The sequence below is a fragment of the Heloderma suspectum genome, chromosome 1, assembly GCF_057233095.1.
Source record: "Heloderma suspectum isolate Gila_16-S chromosome 1, 16-S_ref, whole genome shotgun sequence".
Classification (NCBI taxonomy): Eukaryota; Metazoa; Chordata; class Lepidosauria; order Squamata; family Helodermatidae; genus Heloderma; species Heloderma suspectum.
The window spans coordinates 175753298-175774389 of NC_139458.1; positions in this window are offsets into that span (position 1 = coordinate 175753298).

Genomic DNA, 21092 nt, shown 5'->3' on the forward strand with positions numbered 1-21092 from the left:
AAAAGCACTGAATGTAATATTGGACATAGAATTCAGTTGCCTTCCTAAGAATGCCACGGTGCGTGCAAGAGAGAGAGAGAGATTGAGAGAGAAACAGCCAACCGCTAGTTCTCAGGACTGCCAAGATAAGTTGAAAAGGCTGTTGCCAAGGTTGGGGGCATCCAAGAATAAGATTCCCAGTAGCCCTTGCTCCTTGCCTATCCCCTTGATGAGCAGAGGTTAACAGCCCCATGTAGAAAAGCTCTCAGGAATGTTGGCCAAGTCTTTCACTTTCAGGATTCGGTCTGTTTTATTCAGCCGCTTCTGCTAAGGGGTTCCCTGCCAGCCTACACTGCAGATGAGGCTTTCTGCAGGGCCAGCACAAATGATGCCATTTATGGCGAGCAGATCTGATGTTCAGGTAAGCTTCTTCCATGCGGGAGCCTGTCCCTCTTCGTTTAAAAAGGTGTCTTCCTATGTGCATTAGTACTGAACTATTATTTCATTTCATTTATACCCCACCTTTCTTCCATTGTGGAACTCAAGGCGGCTACATGCGGTTCCCAGGGGGTCTCCCCTCCAAGCACTGACCAGACCCAGACCTGCTTAGCTTCAGCGAGGCGGCTGCCTCATGTGCCTTCAGACTATGCCCTAGGACTAGGCACATCGGAAGCTCCTGCACAGACATTCTGTCTGCATCCTCCAACTTTCTGATCCTTCTGCATTGTGGACTGTAATCTGGGTTCATATTTTAGAGCAGTTAATGATCACAAAGGTCTGTGCAGCCACCTTTCAGAACTTTGAAGAGTGTTTGTTTGTTTGGATTTGCTACCTGTCCAGTCATCAAGAAATCCTGGTGGGTGATGATGGGATTTGCACCCCTGGTTCTTCAGATCAGTACACACCCCGAATGTCTGCATCTGCAGTTTCTCTTGTACTGAACAGAATTACTGTTATTACAGCCAATTGCCTGTAATAACTATGGTTACTTTTGCCACTAGCAGGAAGGGTCTGATTTAGTGGCATTCAGTCGTAAGCCCACAGAAGGTAGTTTCATTAAGTGGGTCCTCAGATGAGCACATTTACCAAATGTCCAGCAACTGAAATACTGATTACAAAACAATCAATGCGCTGGAAAAGCTGGAGAGACAGAGAAAACACATTAAAACAGAAAGCTTATTTAAGAGCTTACTTAAGGAAAAGAACATTACTTAGCCCGACTGGGCTCTTTGACCTAAACCTCTGTATTTTTTCTTCTTTTGCTACATGTCTAATACTTCTATATACACCTCAGTTCCAAGGAGCGTGTGAGTGGCACCGAGCCCCTTTAAAAAGCTACAAAATCCCACCTTGAGAAAACAAGAGATTTTTTTGTCCAGTTTGTGTGAATTTAGAGAATGTCTGAGAGCCCAATAAAAGAGACAATGAAGACACAGGATTGTATCTCTGGTCTCTTTAAATATTTTCACATAGCACATCAAAAAGATTCAGTAGTGTGGAGATACAATCACATATCTCTGTTGCATCTTTTTTTAAAAATATATCTTTTAAAGGAAAAAGATGCAAAAAGCTAAAACAAATGTAGGTTGTAATTTCATAATTTAGGGCATTATTAGACATGTTTGGGACTGACAAAATAGATAACTATTTTGGGGGTCAGAGCCTGTGTTCTGTGGGTGTTTACAGATGAGGCTTTGATTGTGCAATCGCCCCACCTCAAGCACATCATTTTACCATGGGTTGAGATGACATTGCTTCCGTTGTAACCCTCCTGTGTTTCCCCACTGCTTGGCAATCTGGGTGCTTCCAGATGAGGCTTTGATTGTGCAATTGCCCTGCCTCAAACATAGGATTTTACAAGGGGCCTAGTTATCTTCCACTCATAACCCTCCCATGTTTTCTCATTGCTGCTTCTGTCTTTTTTCTTACCACAAAAAAACCTGTCAAGTAGGGGGAAATGGAAAAGCTGCACAATGCCTTTGATTGATAGTGCCGTCTGGAAGCACTTCGAGAAGCATGAAGCATTTTTGAAAAAAGCATATTGTTATTTCAAATATTTTTATCCCACCATTCAGTGTTTAGAAACGTCCAGGGTAGCCCACAATGAATAAATAATGACTGAAACAACATTTCAAAACTACCAAATGATAATAAAAATAGCAGAGGAGTTTTTTAAAAAACAGCAGAAGTAGCTGCAGATAGGCCAAACTAGACACAACATTAACTGGGTGAATGAAATGAAGGTGCAAGTTTTTAACAATATAAATAGCAGCTGCAAGGAGGGGGAGCTGAACAGCAGTGGGACCACACAGGATGGAGAGGCAGAGTTTAACCCTTTCCCTCTCTGCCATGGTTCCTACAAAATAGAGCTCCTGTTATTTGCACCAGGAGGGAAGCCTCCACTGACGGCAGTGGAAGCTTCCCTCTTCGTTACTTCAGGGAGGCCATTTTTGTCATAAGCAAGGGAAGAAAGGGTTAAACTCCCCCACCACATCTGCTGCAATCCTGATAATTATCAGCCCCCAAAGTGGCAGCTATTTGCAGCTTAAAAACACACCCCCTGTACCTTTGCATTCACACAATTAATGCCATACCTAGTTTAGCCCTTAGTGGGTAATATAAGTACATGAACTCTTGAGTACAGAGATAAGAAGAAATGCTGAGGTGAGTTCAAATGTCAGTTTCCCCTCTGGGATTTGGGACTGTCAAAGAGCCCACATACGTAAAGTTTAAGGGAGCATCTTCTTTTCTGTGCCATTTGGTTCTCACTCTTTTTACAAGCTCTTGATGCAGAAAACCCTTGCAAGCTTCTTTGGCCAAGAATCCTTCTGGCTGCAATCAAGGATACAAGTGAGTACTAAGCAGGACTGTGTTCTTTCCTCATGATTAAATGTAGGCACCGAAAAGCCTCCAATACATAACAGACAACAAATATAATCAATGTTCTCCTAGCAACACAAGTAGTAGCCATTGTGTTCATGTGCCACTCATCTCAGCAGGAGTCTGTGGGTTGGGGATATTCAAGGGAACAAAGGGCATTTTCCACTTTCAACAGTATTGTTCTATAGGGCCATGTCTTCCATTTCCCTTTTCTGTTCCATTAATGATCCAATCTCTCTGTTCATTTATCTCCACACCAACACCAGAGCTTGCCTTATCAAGGCTGGCCCTACCATTAGGCAGAGTCAGGCAGCTATCTCAGGTGGCAGATGCTGCTGGCAGGGGAGGGGAGGGGAGGGGATGGTGGCAAGGTACTGAAGCACAATACTGTGTGTGCTTTGTAGCTTGCCATACACCGTAACCCAAACTAGCCTGCTGCCCTCAAGTACAGTCGAGTATGTTGTCCTGTCACTGATGTTGACATAAGATTCAACTGCCGGTCCAGTCAGCTTCTGGGGGAAAGGAGAGCATCTAGTCCTTTGTCTTGTGGTTGCGGAATGGAATGTCTTGGGCCAGCATTATTACCTTTCTGTAGTTGAGTACAAGATCTGGGGATGGGGTGCGGGCACACAATCAATGGGAAAGGGCTGTTGGTTGTGTGACCTGCTTGTGGGTTTCCCAGAGCCTAGCCATTGGCTGGCCATAGCAGGAAGTAGGATGCTAAAATAGATTAACCCTTTGCCTGGCCCTGCAGAGCTCTTCTTACAGTATTATATCTGGCAAACCTAACTTCTCCAACTCCACTGTATGTAATTATTAGATTTCAGCGATTCTCTGTTTTAACAGGCTCCTTTTGATTTAACAGGCTTATCTTTAAGGAAAAGGCAGAGACATAGCTGCATGATACACATTAAACATAACATGCAGTTTGGTTCCAAGTCTAATATTCTAAGCATTACACGCAATAGTAAACATGGTGTATTTGCTCTTAAGAAAAAGTCATACTTAGGCCAGATCTACACCTTGTGTCATAGCATTACGATTCCATCATGGTAGTGCTATATCCCTCTTGTGCATTTATACCTCGTAGGACACACAGTGACATTTGTTGCGGTATTTTGGATAATGTGGAATAAAGAGCAGGAAATAGCACTACAATAGCGGTATATCAAATGTGTAAATGTGCCCTATCAGTTATCAGTGCACTTCAGTACTGCTATAAAGCAGTAGTGTAGATCTAGCCTTAGTATTTACATTCTGGCTACTTTAATAACAATTGTTTGTTTTTGAATATTTCTGATTCAAATCACCTTTTTGCTGTACAAGTGTCCAAAGCCATATACAAACCAAATAAAAGCACCACCACACGTTACAAGAAAACAATAATAATATCCTTCTTAATAAAAGTATGTTGAAATACTCTGCATTTTTTATGACTTGCTTTTTAGTTGCCTACTGATAACAATGCCCCCATGCATAATTTCAGTGTGTTTGAAAACAATTTGGTGTCTAGAAATGTGAGAGCCAAAGTGGCATCGTGGTTGGAGGACTTGGGAGACTAGGAGCAGAGAGACACAGGTTCAAATTCCCACTCAACCCTGATGATAACTGGGTGACTTTGGGACGGTTACTCTCTTTTAGCCTCACCTACTTTATAGGGTAGTTGCAAAGCTCCTTAGTTATTATTGTCCATGGGCCCAAATTTATCAGCAAACATTATCCTAGATCACATAAATAATACATTGGAACAAAATAAGTAAAGCAGTCTATAAAGGAAAGGTGAGATGCTGGCACCTTTGTGGGCAGCTGAAGGCCCTGAGCCCTTTTGCATCCAGAATGAACAGCACTCCAGAACCTTGCTAAGTGGAACCATGCCATAGATAAGGCCAGACATAGCATGGGGGATCTAGCACACCTTGAATGGCCACACTCCTATATCATGAATGCATTCCAGGCCCTATATATTACCTGAGAGTTTCAGACATTTTAACATTTGTTATTAACGTTTATATACTGCCTTATTTGCTAAAAAGCTATCAAGGTTGACAAGCTTTTTAGCAGATAGTGTAAGGATGCAATCCTGTACAAACATACTTGGGAGTAAGGCCCATTGAATCCAGTGGATCTTGCTTCTGAGTAGACATGTAGAGGATTGTGCTTTAAATGGTCTTTGAGACCTTGGATTTTACATACTGTATGCAGGAACTAGGGCATTCACATTTAAACCACACAAACTATTGGGAGTTGGACTCGATGGTCTTATAGGCCCCTTCCAACCTTACTATTCTATGATTCAATTCTTGGTTGCCAATTGTGAAGTATATTTCACAAATATTGTCAGCTTAAAATCTGCTGTAAACAATTCTTTCTGTAGATTTTCTCATTAGACTATTAATAGAAAACACATGCACAAACTTTCTCTTAGAAACCACACAAATAAGCACAACCTTGATGTCCCCCGCTTTAAGATGTGCTCCTTTAAAATAAATATAAGGCGCTTTACTGTGTGAGCTTGTTCATCAGGCTCCATTGTAGGGAGCAAACCCACGAAGGCTGATAGAGCCTCAGGGAGCATATGAACCATGTTTTAATATTCAGAGGACATTTTTAGATGAATTCAGGTAAATGCCCACAACTGAATTGGAGAGGCCAGGAGAAAATCATAGATATTTTCCTCCCTCTCTCTTTCTATTTCAGCAGCAATTATCATAGAAAGAACCATACTTTGCTTTTACCATTCTGACATCTCAACTTTATTGCCATTTCTGTTTTCTAGGAAGTCCTTCAGGACCTCTATCAAGCTTAATCCTGGGAGGAAAACTGTAATTTTGGGGTACTCTTGTATCATATGTTTCCAATGCATAAACCAGGTGATGCCAACATGATTTGTGACACTTCCTTTCTAAGTGCTTTTCCACGAGCAAGTGACCTCTGGCATTCACTGCCACAGGAGGGTAGTATGTCTGAGCGGCATCCCCATATGGAGGATTTTGCATGCCGGGCACACTCACAAGCTAGATATTGATTGGAAGGACTTATCTTTCACCTTTCACAAAATAGTTTCAGAGCAGTTGACAAGAAGAACATTAGAATAAATAAAATATACCATGAAGTACTCTCTATGTCCCCGAGAACTAAAAAGCTTGAGGAGCAGTATTTCCTGGGTTTGGGTTCCTTTTGAAGGAGACATGACTGGGGCCTTAATGACATTTTTGTAAAAAAAATACATGAAGCGCATAAGTGGAGACAAACGGCACTGCATTCCTACAAGGAAGAAGACCCTGTATCCCCTGTCAGATTCCCATAGAAAAGTGTCTGCACTCCAAGGTGACTTCAGAGATCAGATAGCTTTCAGCAATTAACCCCACCACCTCTGAGGAGCTGCCTGTCTCTTAAAAGGGCCATTGTCTAATTCTGGAGCTGCTGTATCTTCTGGCATGGGAGTGGTGAGGACTACATTTGGTGATTGTGTGTGTGGGGGGTGCCCTCTGTGGAGTCCAATAGAGCCATGTCCTCTGGCCTGGAAGGTCCTGGAGTGACAGTTGATGTCTCACTGGATGACGCCTCTTCTACCTCAGGGTCGTCCTCTGAGCCAGAGGGGTTGGGATCAAGCCCAGTTAACATGGCAGATGTGACCAGTGGTGCAGCTAGGTAATTTTAGACTCTGGACTTGATGGTCTTATAGGGGAAAGAGAGCCCTTTAGATTATCATGGATATTCCTTCACTTACTTCAGAGTGTGGTAAGCTAGTACTGCTGCATTTGTTCATTCCTCTAAGTGGGACCCTGGACTTCTACCCCAAAGTCCTGCCCTGATGGCACTACTGGAAGGGACTCACCTTCACCACTGCTTGCCCACTAAGAAGCTGCAGAGGGGGGGAAAGTACAGGAAAGGTTTCTGTAACAACCCATTTCTACTACCATCTACTACCTACTTTTAACATCTACATGAAACCGCTGGGGGAGGTTATCCGGAGGTGTGGGCTGAGGTGCCATCAATATGCGGATGACACCCAGCTCTACCTCTCTTTCTCATCAAACCCAGGTGAGGCAGTGGCTGTTCTGAATCAGTGCCTGGGCTGGAATGGACTGGATGAGGGCCAATAAACTGAAACTCAATCCAGATAAGACGGAGGTACTGTTAGTGGGTGGTTCGTCTGCCTGGCTAGGTGATATTCAACCTGTTCTGGAGGGGGTTGCACTCCCCGTAAAGGATCAGGTTCGTAGTTTGGGGGTGCTCTTGGATCCAGAACTGTCACTTGAGGCACAGGTGAACTCAGTGGCATGGAGCACTTTTTCTCAGCTTAGGCTGGTATACCAACTACGCCCTTATCTGGACAGAGATAGCCTAGCTACAGTTATCCATGCTCTGATAACTTCTCGTCTGGATTACTGCAATGCGTTATACGTGGGGCTGCCTTTGAAAACGGTCCGGAAACTTCAGCTGGTCCAAAATAGGGCAGCAAGATTGTTAACAGCGACTGCCCTGCGAGCTCATATTACGCCAGTACTTTTCCAGCTGCACTGGCTGCCAGTCCATTTCCGGGCCCGATTCAAAGTGCTGGTGTTAACATTCAAAGCCCTTTACGGCTTGGGGCCAGGTTACCTGAAGGATCGCCTCCTCCCATATGTGCCTGCCTGGACCTTAAGATCATCGTCAGCAGCCCTTCTCCGTGAGCCCCTGCAAAAGGAAGTGAGGCGGGTGGCTACTAGGAGGAGGGCTTTTTCTGCTGTGGCACCCCGGCTCTGGAATGAGCTCCCTAGCGAGGTTCACCTGGCACCTACATTGTATTCCTTTCGGCGCCAGATGAAGACCTTTTTATTTTCCCAGGCATTTTAGCATTTTAGCTTTCTAAATTTTTAGCTTTGCTGTTTTAAATCTGTATTTTAAACTCCTGCACTGCTGCTAGGTTTTATTGTGGTTTTAATGTTCTATATATTTTAAATTGTTTTATTGTGTGCTGTTTGGTTTTAATTTTTGTGAACCACCCAGAGAGCTTCGGCTATTGGGCGGTATAGAAATGAAATACATACATACATACTTACATACATACATACATACATACCAAACAGATTTCAGGTCAACTTGTTCACTGGCACTGCTTCAACCTGTTCCTTTCATCTTTGTTTGGTGTTGCTTTTGTGTTTCTAGGAGGTGGATGAATTACGGGCAGTACTGTCAGACTAAAAAACTGTTGCTCAGAATTGCAACTGAAAAGCAGGCATTACTAAAATCTGCCATCTGCTCACTGTGAATAATACTCCCATAGTCTTTTGACTAACGGTATGCTGTTACTGCCTATGTGCATTTACATCTAGCTGTCAATATGTCATATCCATTGCTATTTTATAAGGAAGAGAATGAAAACCCCTCATCATTTCAACTTGAGCATGAGCTCAAGTTAAATTTATGATCTAAAAGCCAACAACCAAAAAGACAACATTCATTATGCTAGAAGCCCAGACCCAGCTTCCAAAGTCTTGGTGGAATAGCCTATTTCTACGGCTACCCCTCCCCTCCCCACCCCGCCCTACCTAAGCTCTGAAAAGAATCAATCCATCTTCTGCTTACATGGCTGTCAAAAGAGCAGTCCTCTATTTGATGACATCCTCTATCTCAGCCTTCTCCAAGCTGGTGCCCCCTGGATTTTTGGACTACATCTCCCAGAATTCCAGACCACTGGCTTGCTGGCTGGAGCAGATCAGAGGTGAAGTCCAAAACACCTGGAGGGCACCAGGTTGGGGAAGGCTGCTCTACCTGAAGGGCTGTCCAGTCCAAATTCAGAATCCTAAGACATTGAGAGCAGGAGGGGCCTTGAAGTTGCCCATCAACAGTGAACACCTGGACAGCAGACTGAGGAGGCACACAGCTCATCTGGTCAGTCTTCCGCACTATGACAAAATGTATTTCTAGGAGTTTAAATCCTAGCATTTGCTAAGTTTGTCCTCTTTTTTGGTGATGTGTTTTCTTTTGGGGAGGGGGGGAATGTATATGTAGCAGCCACCCTATCCCTGCATAATCCCTGCCAGTGAGGGCTGCTGGGCTCTTCAAAGTCGAAAGTAGCAGATGAGCTTTGCCAACATTCAAATAGTATGCTGACCTGCAATGCTTTCAAATGGAAGGTGACCACCATTCGATCATGTGGGGACAAAGGAGAGTACTGGATACCATTGGTGTGGGGTCCCTAATACCAGTCATTTAGCATTAAACCTGCTTCCAGTCTCCATAGCTCTAACCAGCTTCTGTTCCTTGGTCCTGCTAGAATGAAACCAAACCTTGGAAACTGTGTACATGCAAAAAATCTTTGGATTTTCAAAACCTTTTGGCCTGATCCATGAAGATCTACTGAGCTATAAGCACATGCTGTTTAGATTTGTCTGTAGAGATTTTAAGTGAATGTCATGACACAGGATGGAGTTACTTCTTGGCTTAGTGATGTTAGTTGCCCTAACTCTTCATTATCTAAGGGATGTGTATGTGTCATTGAATGATATTCTTCTGATTCTTGCTGTAGAATACTCTAAATTGCTGAGATATTTCCATTTAAAAAAGAGAGAGATGTAAAATAATGACCAAGAATTTCTCTTCTCCCTCATCTTGTTGCTTTTTTTTTTAACTTAAGCAACACAAGACAGCTTTCAAAATATGAATAAGAGCATTCATTATATTAGCTAACTCCCTAATACCCAAATGTGATTCTATTCAAATGTCCAGTCTTTTTCGATTTACACCTGATTCACAATTAAAGAACATAAAAGGTATGCTTTTCAAAAGCCAAGGAGAAAAAACAGTCATTCTTTTGCACAGGAGATGGCATATTTTCCCTTTTAGAAACTGTTTGGCATTTGTTACTATTGCTTCTGCTACAGGGGGAAAATTGCAATTGTGTTGTGTGTAAAGCTGCCAGTTTGGGGCTTTATCAAATTGCTATGGTGGGGATGAATTTTTCATGAAAGTCCTAGAGCTGTATGGATATTTCAGGCTACACCGTTGGGCAGATATTCAATATTTAAAATGAAAGCAGAGTTCAGGGATAAGAGCCACAGTTCCTCTTCAGTGTATGCTATGTTATTAAAAATGAGGAAAGGGGGGTGGGGTGGAAAGAGAAAGATAGGAAAGATTAATTTGGGGACAAACAATGTTTGGCTCTCAATATGCTGCTCTAAAAGGTTAATATTCCTGAGGAAGAATCACAGTTGCTAATTTAATTAGTAAGGTTAGCCACAAGACCTCAGGGAAGGCAAAATAAGTGTGCCTCTTCCAATTATTTCTTGACCAAATGAAATTCATACAGCCTCCAGGAGGGAAACATTTTTCATGACTAGTTAAGATACTAGGGAAAACAAAAAAGAAAGAAAAGATTTGTTGGGAAACTGTTTTTACACAAGTAACTCAATATTTATATTTATTCATTCTACACAAGTAACTCAGTATTACTATATTTATCATGACAGGCAATATAATTCATGTGGGACGGGGAGGGCTAACTTGTGTTAGCCTCTGACAGACAGACAGTAGTGAAGGGAAGGAACATGGCAGAAGAAATGTGTGTGTGTGTGTGGGGGGGGACAGCCATTGTCCCCCCCCCCTTGTTTCCAGTGGGAGGGAATTTATTATGCCATCTCTCCAGCAGGTGTAGTTTCTGACTATGTTTGGGGCTGTATCTGGTGAATGAGGGCAGTCTAAGATCCTACAGATGCTTAGCCCTCCTAACACCCCCCCCAACTGCCCCATTTTTGGCCCCCCCACTGGCAGGGCAGCTGAAAGCTCTGCCTACAACCAGGGAGGATCTCCACAGAGAGAACTTCCTCTGTGTGTGCGTACTTTCCTCTCTGTCTGGGTGTGTGTGTGTGTGTTCCACAGTACCCTATGCCCCCTGAAACGCTCTCCCAGGGCCTGGATGATTGCAGCCTTAACCGTGCACCGAATGAGTCTTCATTTCCCCCTTTCCTGCAAGTCTTCTGCAATTTGCCTTTTTGTTTACCTTGCCTCATAACTTAGATCCCATTAATCTGTTGTGATGAGTAATCAGCTTTATTACGATTTAAGCTAGAGTCTCAAAATTGTGTGGAAGTTACACTGATTAATCAAAACACAGAAATTTGCTTCCCAGTGCTGAGTATTAGCATCAGAGAAAATTGTTTAATGATTGATGCAGAATTCATAATTTAAATACTGATTAGATTGCAGCTTTTCATTCACTCTTCAGATGCAATTTTCTATATTTATAATATGTTCTTCTAAATGTATGTACCCCCTGAAATGAGATGAAAATTTATATGGTTTTATATTATCCATATGAACTTGAGCACACTCCGGGAGAGAGCGGAGGACAGGAAGGCCTGGCGTGCTATGGTCCATGGGGTCATGAAGAGTCAGACACGACTTAATGACTGAACAACAACAACAATATTATCCATACAGTGTTATGTTGTTATTGACTTTAAAGAAGAAGATAGAGGCAAAAAGTTGCATGGGTGAGAGTAATTCTCACATGCAGTTATGAATGTGGTCAAGTATATAGTATTGACCATGTGTCGCTTCTAATTCCGATTGGCTGAGCTGGTGTGGTAATGTTGCTCAGAGATCAAAGCAGGCTGCCATCCAGCTTCTGTGAGGCAAGACAAAGCAAGCTGTCAATTTAGATGGGATTAATTTCACACACAGAGGAAGGCTGAGAAATGGGAAGAGGTCCCAAGACATAGGGAAGCTAAGAGATATGAAGCCAGAGGCAAAGACGCTGGACAAGGGGAGGTGGCAAATAAGGCTTAGCAGAGGAAGACAGTAAATTGAGACAAAAATATGCCAAATCAGAGATAGGACTTTAAAGAAACTTCACAACACTTAGAGCTTTTCTACTGAAGGCTGTTAATCTCTATATCTACTTTAGGTTTTGTTGCAGAATTGAGATCCCAGCTCTACACAAAGGGCTTTTCCCTTCCTGCTTTTCCACTACATAACCTCTAGGTGGAACTGTGGTATAGTAGAATAGCGCAAATGCGCAAGTAGAAACAGTGCTTTCAGAAATAATATCCCATTTTCCCCATTCTAAAGAACCCCGGGAAAGCACTCTGAAAAAACAGAAGTGAAACTGGAGGATCATGATGTCATCTAAAGAACCTGTAAACAACCATGAGTAAGGAATCATAAGCACTCAATAAATGCCTTGTGTAGAAAAGCTCTTACAACCAAGAGGATCTGTATGCTCTGCAGGGAGGAAAAGAAAAGTACAAATAGGTTTGGTTGAGAGACAGGATAGCCAAGGGCTAAACTAGATAAGACGCTGGTAGATGGATGATTGGGTCTCTTACAAGCTTTTAAATAATATTTTAAAGTTCAAAGCAGCTGCAGGGAGCCCAAACCCCAATTTTTTTTCATTCTAGATTGTACCTCGTAAACTGATACTTGCCTCAAGGGGACAATGTGTGAGCACCATGTTGGATGCTTATAGTTGCAGTATCTACCCAGTTTGTTTTTCAAAGGCTTGTGCCTAGAGGATCTCCGTAGAAAGGAGGAGGGAAGAAAGGGAGGGAGAGGGGAAAGTGTGTGTGTGTGTGTGTGTGTGTATGTGATCTAGGATAGAAGAAAGGAGAAGGGCCATAGCTCAGTAGTAGAGCACACACTTTGTGTGCAGAAGGTCCCGGGTAGGGCTGGCAAAACTCCTGCTTGAATCCCTAGAGAATTGTTGCCAGTCAAGTGTCAATAGTACAGAGCTAGATGGATCACAGGTCTGACTCAGTATAAAGTAGCTTCCTGTGTTGAGAAGGGATGCAGAAATCATAAGGTAAACAAACAAAGAAACAGATTGTTTGCATGGGAAAGTCTGAGTACTTCCTAGGTTGCAAGCATTTCTTTGTTGTTGTTCAGTCGTTCAGTCATGTCCGACTCTTCGTGACCCCATGGACCAAAGCATGCCAGGCCTTCCTGTCCTGCGTTCTCTCCCGGAGCGTGCTCAAGTCCATATTCATTGCATCGGTGATGCTATCTAGCCATCTCATCCTCTGCCGTCCCCTTCTCCTTTTGCCTTCAGTCTTTCCCAGCATCAGGGTCTTTTCTTTGCCTGGAGTTGCTACTGTCTTTCTGCATTAGACAGTAATCATACAGTGCCTCTTTTACTCTTTTCTGCCTGCCCCACAACCACAATCCTGAGTGGTTTGAGTGTCAGCCTTTGTGCTCCTTCCAATAATTTCACAGATTCCCCATCCCCCCACCCACTGTACACACACACACACACACACACAGCCCTTTCTTCCTGCCTACTCCTAAAGGTCCCCAGGTCTCATGGGAACAAGGGGAGTCATATTTCAATGATTATGTGCTAGCTATAGAAATTACTGCCCTCATCCAAGAAAGGAACAAAGGCTTGCTCCTACATTGCCTAGGCTCAGAAGGCCAGAGAATCTTTTAAGTTTCTTTCTCCGCTCACTGACTTGCCCCAAGTTGCTCTCCCCTATGATGATGCTACACAGGCCCTGGGTGAACATTTGAATCCGCTGTTGAACATTTTAAATGCTAAATTCTCATTCACCCTATGAGCCCACTGACCTTGCAAGTACTGAGGGCAATGTGGGTGTTTGCTACCTCTGCAGATGAGTTGATCAGAGATCAAGTTGCGACGGCCTACACATCACCCCAAAAGAGGAAATGCATCACCGTAATGGAGTAGTTAGCAGTATCTCCTCTGTGGGAGTAATTTTCTTCACCTGTAGAGGCTGCTGTAGAAAAACAAGAATATAAACAGGCATAAAGCAAATCTGAAATTAGTTTTCCAGATACTTAGAGCATATATATTGAAATACTATCATCCTTATTACATTTAAAGGAGTGCCAGGGATTCCTACCAAAGTCTCATCTTCTAGACTGTCGTTTATGATCAGATAGACATGGATTTATTTGAAATGTATATGCTTCATCTTAACATATTTTTACAGTGAAATTGCCATTTTATGCACCTAACCAGTTCACAGACCTGTTACTTCATTTCTTTTTTCCCTCTCCCACACACATGTTGATCGTACAGGTAAGTTATTTTTACAGACAAACATCCACATACAGGAATTTAGTTCTTCAGATAACACATCAACTGCATTTTTGGTTCCATGAGTGGTACATCTCCAAAGTAATACAAACAAAATGATTCAGGCAATATAGAAACTGCTGAGCCATTATCCAGCATTAATTCCATGTATTTTGATACCCCTACAGCTGTAGCAAAAATGTTAATAGTGCATATTTTTTCTATCATGTGTGTGGGACTAATCCTGTGTACGCTCAAAATAGTGATATCTGGTAATGCCACTACATAGACTTCTGTGTTAGGCTGGTTATTACGATGACATACTTTAGCAAAATGTGTCGTCCCCCCCTCCTTTTTTTTTTTTACACAATAATTACACTGACCCATATTAGCAGGACATCCTGTGTAACTTGCAAGATGCTGTTCAGTCCCATAATGAAAACAGTTTAATTAGACTTTGACTTCACTGACTTGATTGTTTTTGACCAGCTTTCTCTTCATAGTCCTCTGTCTGCCTTAGAACAGAATGTCTATGCAGAGGATCCGCTGCTTGCATCACACCCCCTTTATCCAAACTCATCATTTTAGCTTCTGCTAGGGCTGTCTCGATTTGAGTTGCAATAGTTAGTTATTGCTTTCTCCAATGCAAGATCAATCCCTTGGTGTATGCATTCTCATATACAAGGCAGAAATGATTTCTCAATTAGCTGGTCTTTAATAATCTCATCTGCCATGTCTCCAAAGTTATATAAGCTCATTAAAGGTGCAACCCTATGCATGTTTAGACAGAAAAAAGGTCTTACAACTCCCAGCATCCCTCCAGGCAGCTATGCTGGCTGGAGCATGCTGGGAGTTGTAGGACTTTTTTTCTGTCTAAACATGCATAGGATTGCACCCAGAGGGAGCAATCCTATGGGGACAGGCAGCCGCCTCTGAACTCGGAGACGACCACCTATCCAATGCAAGGCAGGGGAAACATGGAGGGGATCTCCTCCTCCGCACTCCGGCCGCCCTGTATTTGTGGCTAGATGGCCAATTTTGGCTGTCTAGCTGCAGGAGCTCAGAGTGTGTGTGTGTTCGGGGGAGGTCAAACGACATATAGGAAGCATCGTACTGGCACTCCCGCACCTCCCACCCCCAGGAACACCCCCTTTTGCCCTCCTCTGCATTGCTCATCTGAGGCTGGAGCCTGGGGTCAATGTGCATTGCCTACCAGGTGGCAAGGGAGAGGCTGGGGAGGCGGTTCTCAGGGAAATGAACAATCCTATGCCCATCTAGCCACTGTCTAGCAGCTGTAGGATTGCACTCTAAGGGAACAATCCTACTGGGATAGGCAGCCAAACTCAGAGGTGACCACCTATCATATGCAGGGCAGGAGAAGCACAGAGGGGATCATCCCCTCCGCACTTCAGCCACTTTGCATTTGCATCCAGACAGCTGATTTTGGCTGTGTAGCTGCAGGAAGGCGGATTGGGGGAAGCGGCTGCCGGAAAACACGTTGGATGTGTCATACCGGCATTTCTGTCTTCCTTGCCATGGAATGCCCTATTTTCACCACTCCACGCTCCTCTTCTGAGCGTGGAGCAAGGGGCCATTTCAAGCTGCCTGCTCCGAGTGCGGGCTCCCAAGTCGGTTCCCAGAAACCGACATATCCTATGGCCATCTAGCCACTGACTAGCGGCCGTAGGATTGCTTCCTAAGTTTCTCAAAACAGCAGTATAGACTCCCCCTGTTTCTGTTCACACAGAACAGTGGGGGCAAGGAAACAGACAAAATTGGGAAAAAATGTTTTCCTCATTTTTCCCCAGGAATTGTTTGGAAAATTTGGGCAAAAACATTTTCCCCTGAATTTTTCTGTTTTTGATCCTGGATACCCCCCCCCCCCGGCCTTCACATCTCTAGGATTAACTGCATAAGAAATAAAGGTAGGCTGAGGACAAAAATAAATGCCTTATCTGTATTATTTCCATCATGCTGCATTATCTACCATCAGCCATGTTTGAGTCTCAGTAAGAAAAGTGGTAGGTGTGTGTGTGTCCGTGTCAGTCGTACTTAGAGTAGACCCATTGGAATCAATAATTTTAATGGGTCTACTCTAAGAATGATTAATTCCTCATCCACATCTCAGTTTGTAAGCTTGGAAAGACCATCCTGCTATATTGCTGGTCATTTGGGAGAAAGCAATGTACTTAAGACTGAGGGTGGAGAAGCATTAATCTGGGATGTCCCCCACTATATAATTGGGGCCTTTGGTGACGATTGGCTACTCTGAGCAACTGCAATTTCCATCCCTCAAAATGTGCCTGGAGAGAGATATAGGGACAGTTTTGTAGTTTTGGACCAGCATAAGAGGAATAGCATTTGAGTTTCTGGAATTGGCTGGCAAGAAAGAATACTTGGGGAATTACCAGAGCACACTGTTGTTTTGGAGGGGACTGGTGCTGTTTCAAAGGCATTGCTATCTAAGGGGCTGTTTGTTCCCCTTTGCTCTATCTGTATATGTGTAATATTATAAAAACATCACGATTTTTCACTGGACAGAGGAATGTGGGAAGCTACCCTAAACTGAGTCAGACCATTTGTCCATCTAGCTCAGTGGTAACTACACTGATTGGCAGAGGTTTTCCAGGGTTTCAGGCAGGGGGTCTTTCCCAACCCTACCTGGAGATGCCAGAGTTTGAACCTGTGGCCTTTTGCAAGCACAGCATGTCCTCTACCACTGAGCTGTCCTCACAAGAAAATTTGACCCAGTAAACTGGGGTGGGAAACCTGTGGCCCTTCAGATATTGTTCTACTCCAACTTCCATCAGCTTCTGTAATCCTGGCCAAAGGTCAGGGATGGTGGGTCCTGTAATCTAACAACATCTGGAGGGCCGCATGCTCCCCTCTCCTGTGGTAAAGTTTCCCTTTGCATTTCTACCACTCAAGGAAAGGCTGTAGAAAGCACAACACAGCTCTTTCTGTTAGGTAATCATAGCCTAACAGGATTGTTATTAAATTCTTCTTTTAGATCCCTTGAATAAATAAAATAACTTTCATTAAATGAGAGAGCTAAAGCTAACTTATTTGTAATGAAAGGTGGCATACAAAAGGAATGATTTCCAGACCTGCCTCTGCAGAGGCTTACTACATGCCAAAATAATTGACTATATTTTTAGCAGCCTATATTTTACAAAATAAGAAATGAACAGCAGGTCTTTGTCACAGCTTCAGGTTCACCCTAGAAGGAGGTAATGATTTAAAGCTTCACCCCCCCCCCAAAAAAAAAGTATAGAGGCTTAGAGACAACTTAGATCTGTAACATTCCAGAATCACAGTATGAACTGAATATGGCAAATATTCATCTTTAGAATTAGCATGCACCTGGGTGGCAGTCTGTGAAGAAATTGACTTTCTGTGAGGTTAAATTTTAATATGTTCAACTGTTACATTTTGTTTCAATGACTGAAGACAAAGGGGTCAACAGCAGAAGGGGAAAACATGTGCCTTCTACTATAGGTTTGTGCCTGAGGGGTGATGCATTGTAAATATGGTGTGCTGGTGGAGTGGCAGTTACTGTTACCATTGGGAGGGGAATATGAGGCCAGGTTTCTGTCTTATATATAGGAAGGGTGGATAGAAATTGGTACTGTCTGACTGGAGGATAGCTAAGCATTCTAAAGATGCCTATCGGCTCTGAGTTTGAACAGAGGTGGTATGATGGAATGTTGCCCACACCAAAGCCGATTGGCAGGAGGGTTCTGCCAGAAGCAAATATAAGGAGCTGTTGAGAGGCATCTAGAGGGAGTTTGCTGGGTGGGGCAGGGCTGGGGGCGGCGGGATGGAGCGGGGAATTGACTGGAGAGTTCAACAGGAGGTGTCTTTTTGAGAGGCTGGGAGTCTGTCAGCCAGGAAGAAGAGCACACACAAGGCTGGGAAGCTAATCTGAGGCAGAAGATGAAGAATGCCTGCAAGTGAGGACAGGAAGACTCCTGGAGTGGCCTTCAGAAAATGCTGAAGCGTGAATGACAGCTGGTGACAGTGGTCTGGAGACACAGCAGCTGCTGTACCAAACTGAAGACTTCAGGGTAAGCCTGGTTAACAGCCGTAAAGGTTCCGGTCTGTAGCCAAATCCTAATAGAGAGAAGACTGCTTATCAAGCCCTCACTGTTAGGCATGTGAATTAACTTGAGTGGAGCTTAAGAGGGGAATTGGCTTAGGTTTGGTTATGGTTAGGAACTGGGGCTTCTAACACCTGATTGGTGGTAACAGTAACAATATACAAACCCTGATTTTAAAGTAACAATGTAGAAACCTTGTTCTTAAAGATAAAGAATGTTTTATTTAACAGCAATAACTAAAAATAATAACTTTCTTGTTTTATTCCTTTTAAATAAAACATTCTTATACCTGTACCTCTGATCTGTTTGTCTCACAACTAATGACCAGTTACCTCAGGAAAAAGGAGTATATTAAATAAAGGGGTGCAGATTTGTGGTGGCAGTGGAAGCGAATGGTGGGATTACTCAGTGGTGAGGGGTGATCCTCCACAACTGGTGGCTATAGAAGAGGGATTTCTCCAGGGACAAGAAGCAACTCCTCCACAGAGCCTCGAACACTCTGGGTGAGCCCACAGTCTTTTCAGGGTCACAAAGGAACTTCGCTGTTGAGTAAGTGGGTTGTGGATCATATTGTTTTTCTCTGAGGGTCTCTGCTTACATGCATTTGTTATATTTAGCATTTTTCATGTATTTACTACTAATACTTTTTGTTCCTTAGTTCTATCTTTTTTTAAAAAAAGAAAAACATAACATGCTTGAACATCGTTAAAGACACAACTGAAACTTCTAAAGAAGTGCACATAGAAGATAAAAAATAAAAGACATATTTATTCTTAAACAATTTCATGGGAAATATGACACAGGCAGATGCGAGGCAGGCTGATTTCCACATACTGATTTGAACAAACCAGTCCCTCTTTTTTATTTCTTTCTCTGCCCCACCCGCCCACCCTTCACTGCAGGTGTCTAGTCAGTGCATAGTCTATTTTGCATGTTACAGTATACTTTTGCATAGGATAATGGGTACTAGTATCCTATGTAGGCAGGGAGGGGCCTTATACCTCCCGCACTGCTTTTTAGCTAGACAAGCGATTTCACCTGTCTAGAGGAGTCTTGGGGGAGGGAGGAAGGCTGGGGCGGTGATAGGAAAAGTGTGTGGTGTGGTGTAGTGGCTAGAGTGCTGGACTGGGAGTTGGGAGTCGGGAGATCTGTAGTGCCCACTTGGCCATGGAAACTCACTGGGTGACTTTGGGCCAGTCACAGACTCTCAGCCCAACCTACCTCACAGGGTTGTTGTTGTGAGGATAAAATGGAGGAGGAGGAGAATTATGTATGCCGCCTTGAGTTCCTTGGAGGAAAAAAGGCGGGATATAAATGTAATAAATAAATAAATAAAAGGCATAAGGCAGCCCCCCCCCCCGACCTCCTCCCCTTCCCACCCACAGGAACAGCCCCTTCCCCCCATCTCTGCGTTCTGTTTACCAAGCACAGAGAGGCAGCTGGCACGGTTCTCTCTGTGCTGGCTACGGGGGGGAGGGGGTGCGGACAGGGAGTATGGTTTTCTGGTTCTGAGCTTGGAGCCCTGTCTTTGAGTGCAGATCCAGAAAGCCTTGACTCTTTCTAGGGGACATAGGATTGCTCCCTAATTTAAATTAATTTCATGTGAAAGAAGCCATGAAAGTACTTGCTTTAGGATCCCTCCAGAAAACAACCTACTTTGAGGCTTTAAGGGAGCAATCCTATGGCCGCTAGACAGTGGCTAGATGGCCATAGGAAATGTTGTTTTCCAGGAACTGACCTCCTCCCACTTCTGCACTGCCTCAGAGGCAGCGCGGAACAACTCTGTCCTCTGCGCTCGCAAGAGGAGCATGGAATGGCTGGAAAGGGGTGTGGCTGGGGGTGTTCCAGGGCAGGGAGAGTGTAACTGCCTGTATGACACATCCTGTGTGTCATACAGCAGCCTCCTTCCCTGCTCCGTCCTCCTGCGGCTAGACAGCTGCAATCGGCTCTAGCCGACAAAGCAGGGCAGGAGAAGCACAGAGGGAATGATCTCCTCCGTGCTTCGCCTGACCTGCTTCGGATAGGCAGTCACCTCCGAGTTTGGAGGCGGCCGTCTATCTAGATAGGATTGCTCCTTAAAATGTTTATATTCATTGATATTCAAGAATTCCTTTAAAAACAGGCAATTAAATTATTAAAATCATGAACCCGTTGACAAAATAAAAAGAAATGGCGAGCTCCTATCAGTGGTGTGCTTTTCGGTAATACAGATATACACATTCTCACAAAATAGTGAAAACAGTGGAGAAACATCTGTTTGAAGTTATAATAGTCACTATGTATTATATCACTTCATATACCTTCCTCTGAATCATCTGGTGATGACGAAAGTAGTCTTAAAAAATTATTATTTAAGGAAACTACAGGGGAACATTTGACTGACACACATCTTCAGGAAACTGCCAGTGACAATTTTCTTTTTATTTGAATATATATATTTTATGGGGATTTTTATCCTATTTATTCCAAGTCTTAGGGGCATTAGGTTTGTCATTAATCTCTGCCAATAAGACCACATGTTTGCTTGACCCTTGCCATTTGTGGCTAATTACATGTGGCAAGGAGGGCAGGGACAGCTGGCTGGGACCAGGTGTTGTCATCTTCTCAATTAGAGAAGGAATGGTCCCAGCCACCTTAAAGGAGGCAGTGGTGTGACCACTCCTGAAGAAACCATCACTGGACCCAGAAAATCTTAATAATTATAGGCTGGTAGCAAATGTTCCCTTCTTGGGCAAGGTGCTCAAGCATGTAGTGGTTGACCAGATCCAGGCTCTCTTGGATGAGACTGAAATGGACTCAGAAAAGCAATCAGGGCTTAGGCCTGACTATGGCTTGGTAACAGACTTGGTCACCATGTGGGATAACATCCGATGGGAAAGAGACCGGGGGATTATAATCCTGTTGATTCTTCTCGACCTCTCAGCGGGCTTTTGATACCATTGACAATGGTATCCTTCTGGAGAGTCTTTCAGAGTAAAGTGTGAGGGGCAGTGCTTTGTGGTGGTTCTGCTCTTACTTCGATATACATTCAGAAGATGGTGCTGGGGGATTTCTGCTCGACTCCATGGCATCTTTGCTTCAAGGTATTGCAAGGTTCCATCTTGTCCCCCATGCTA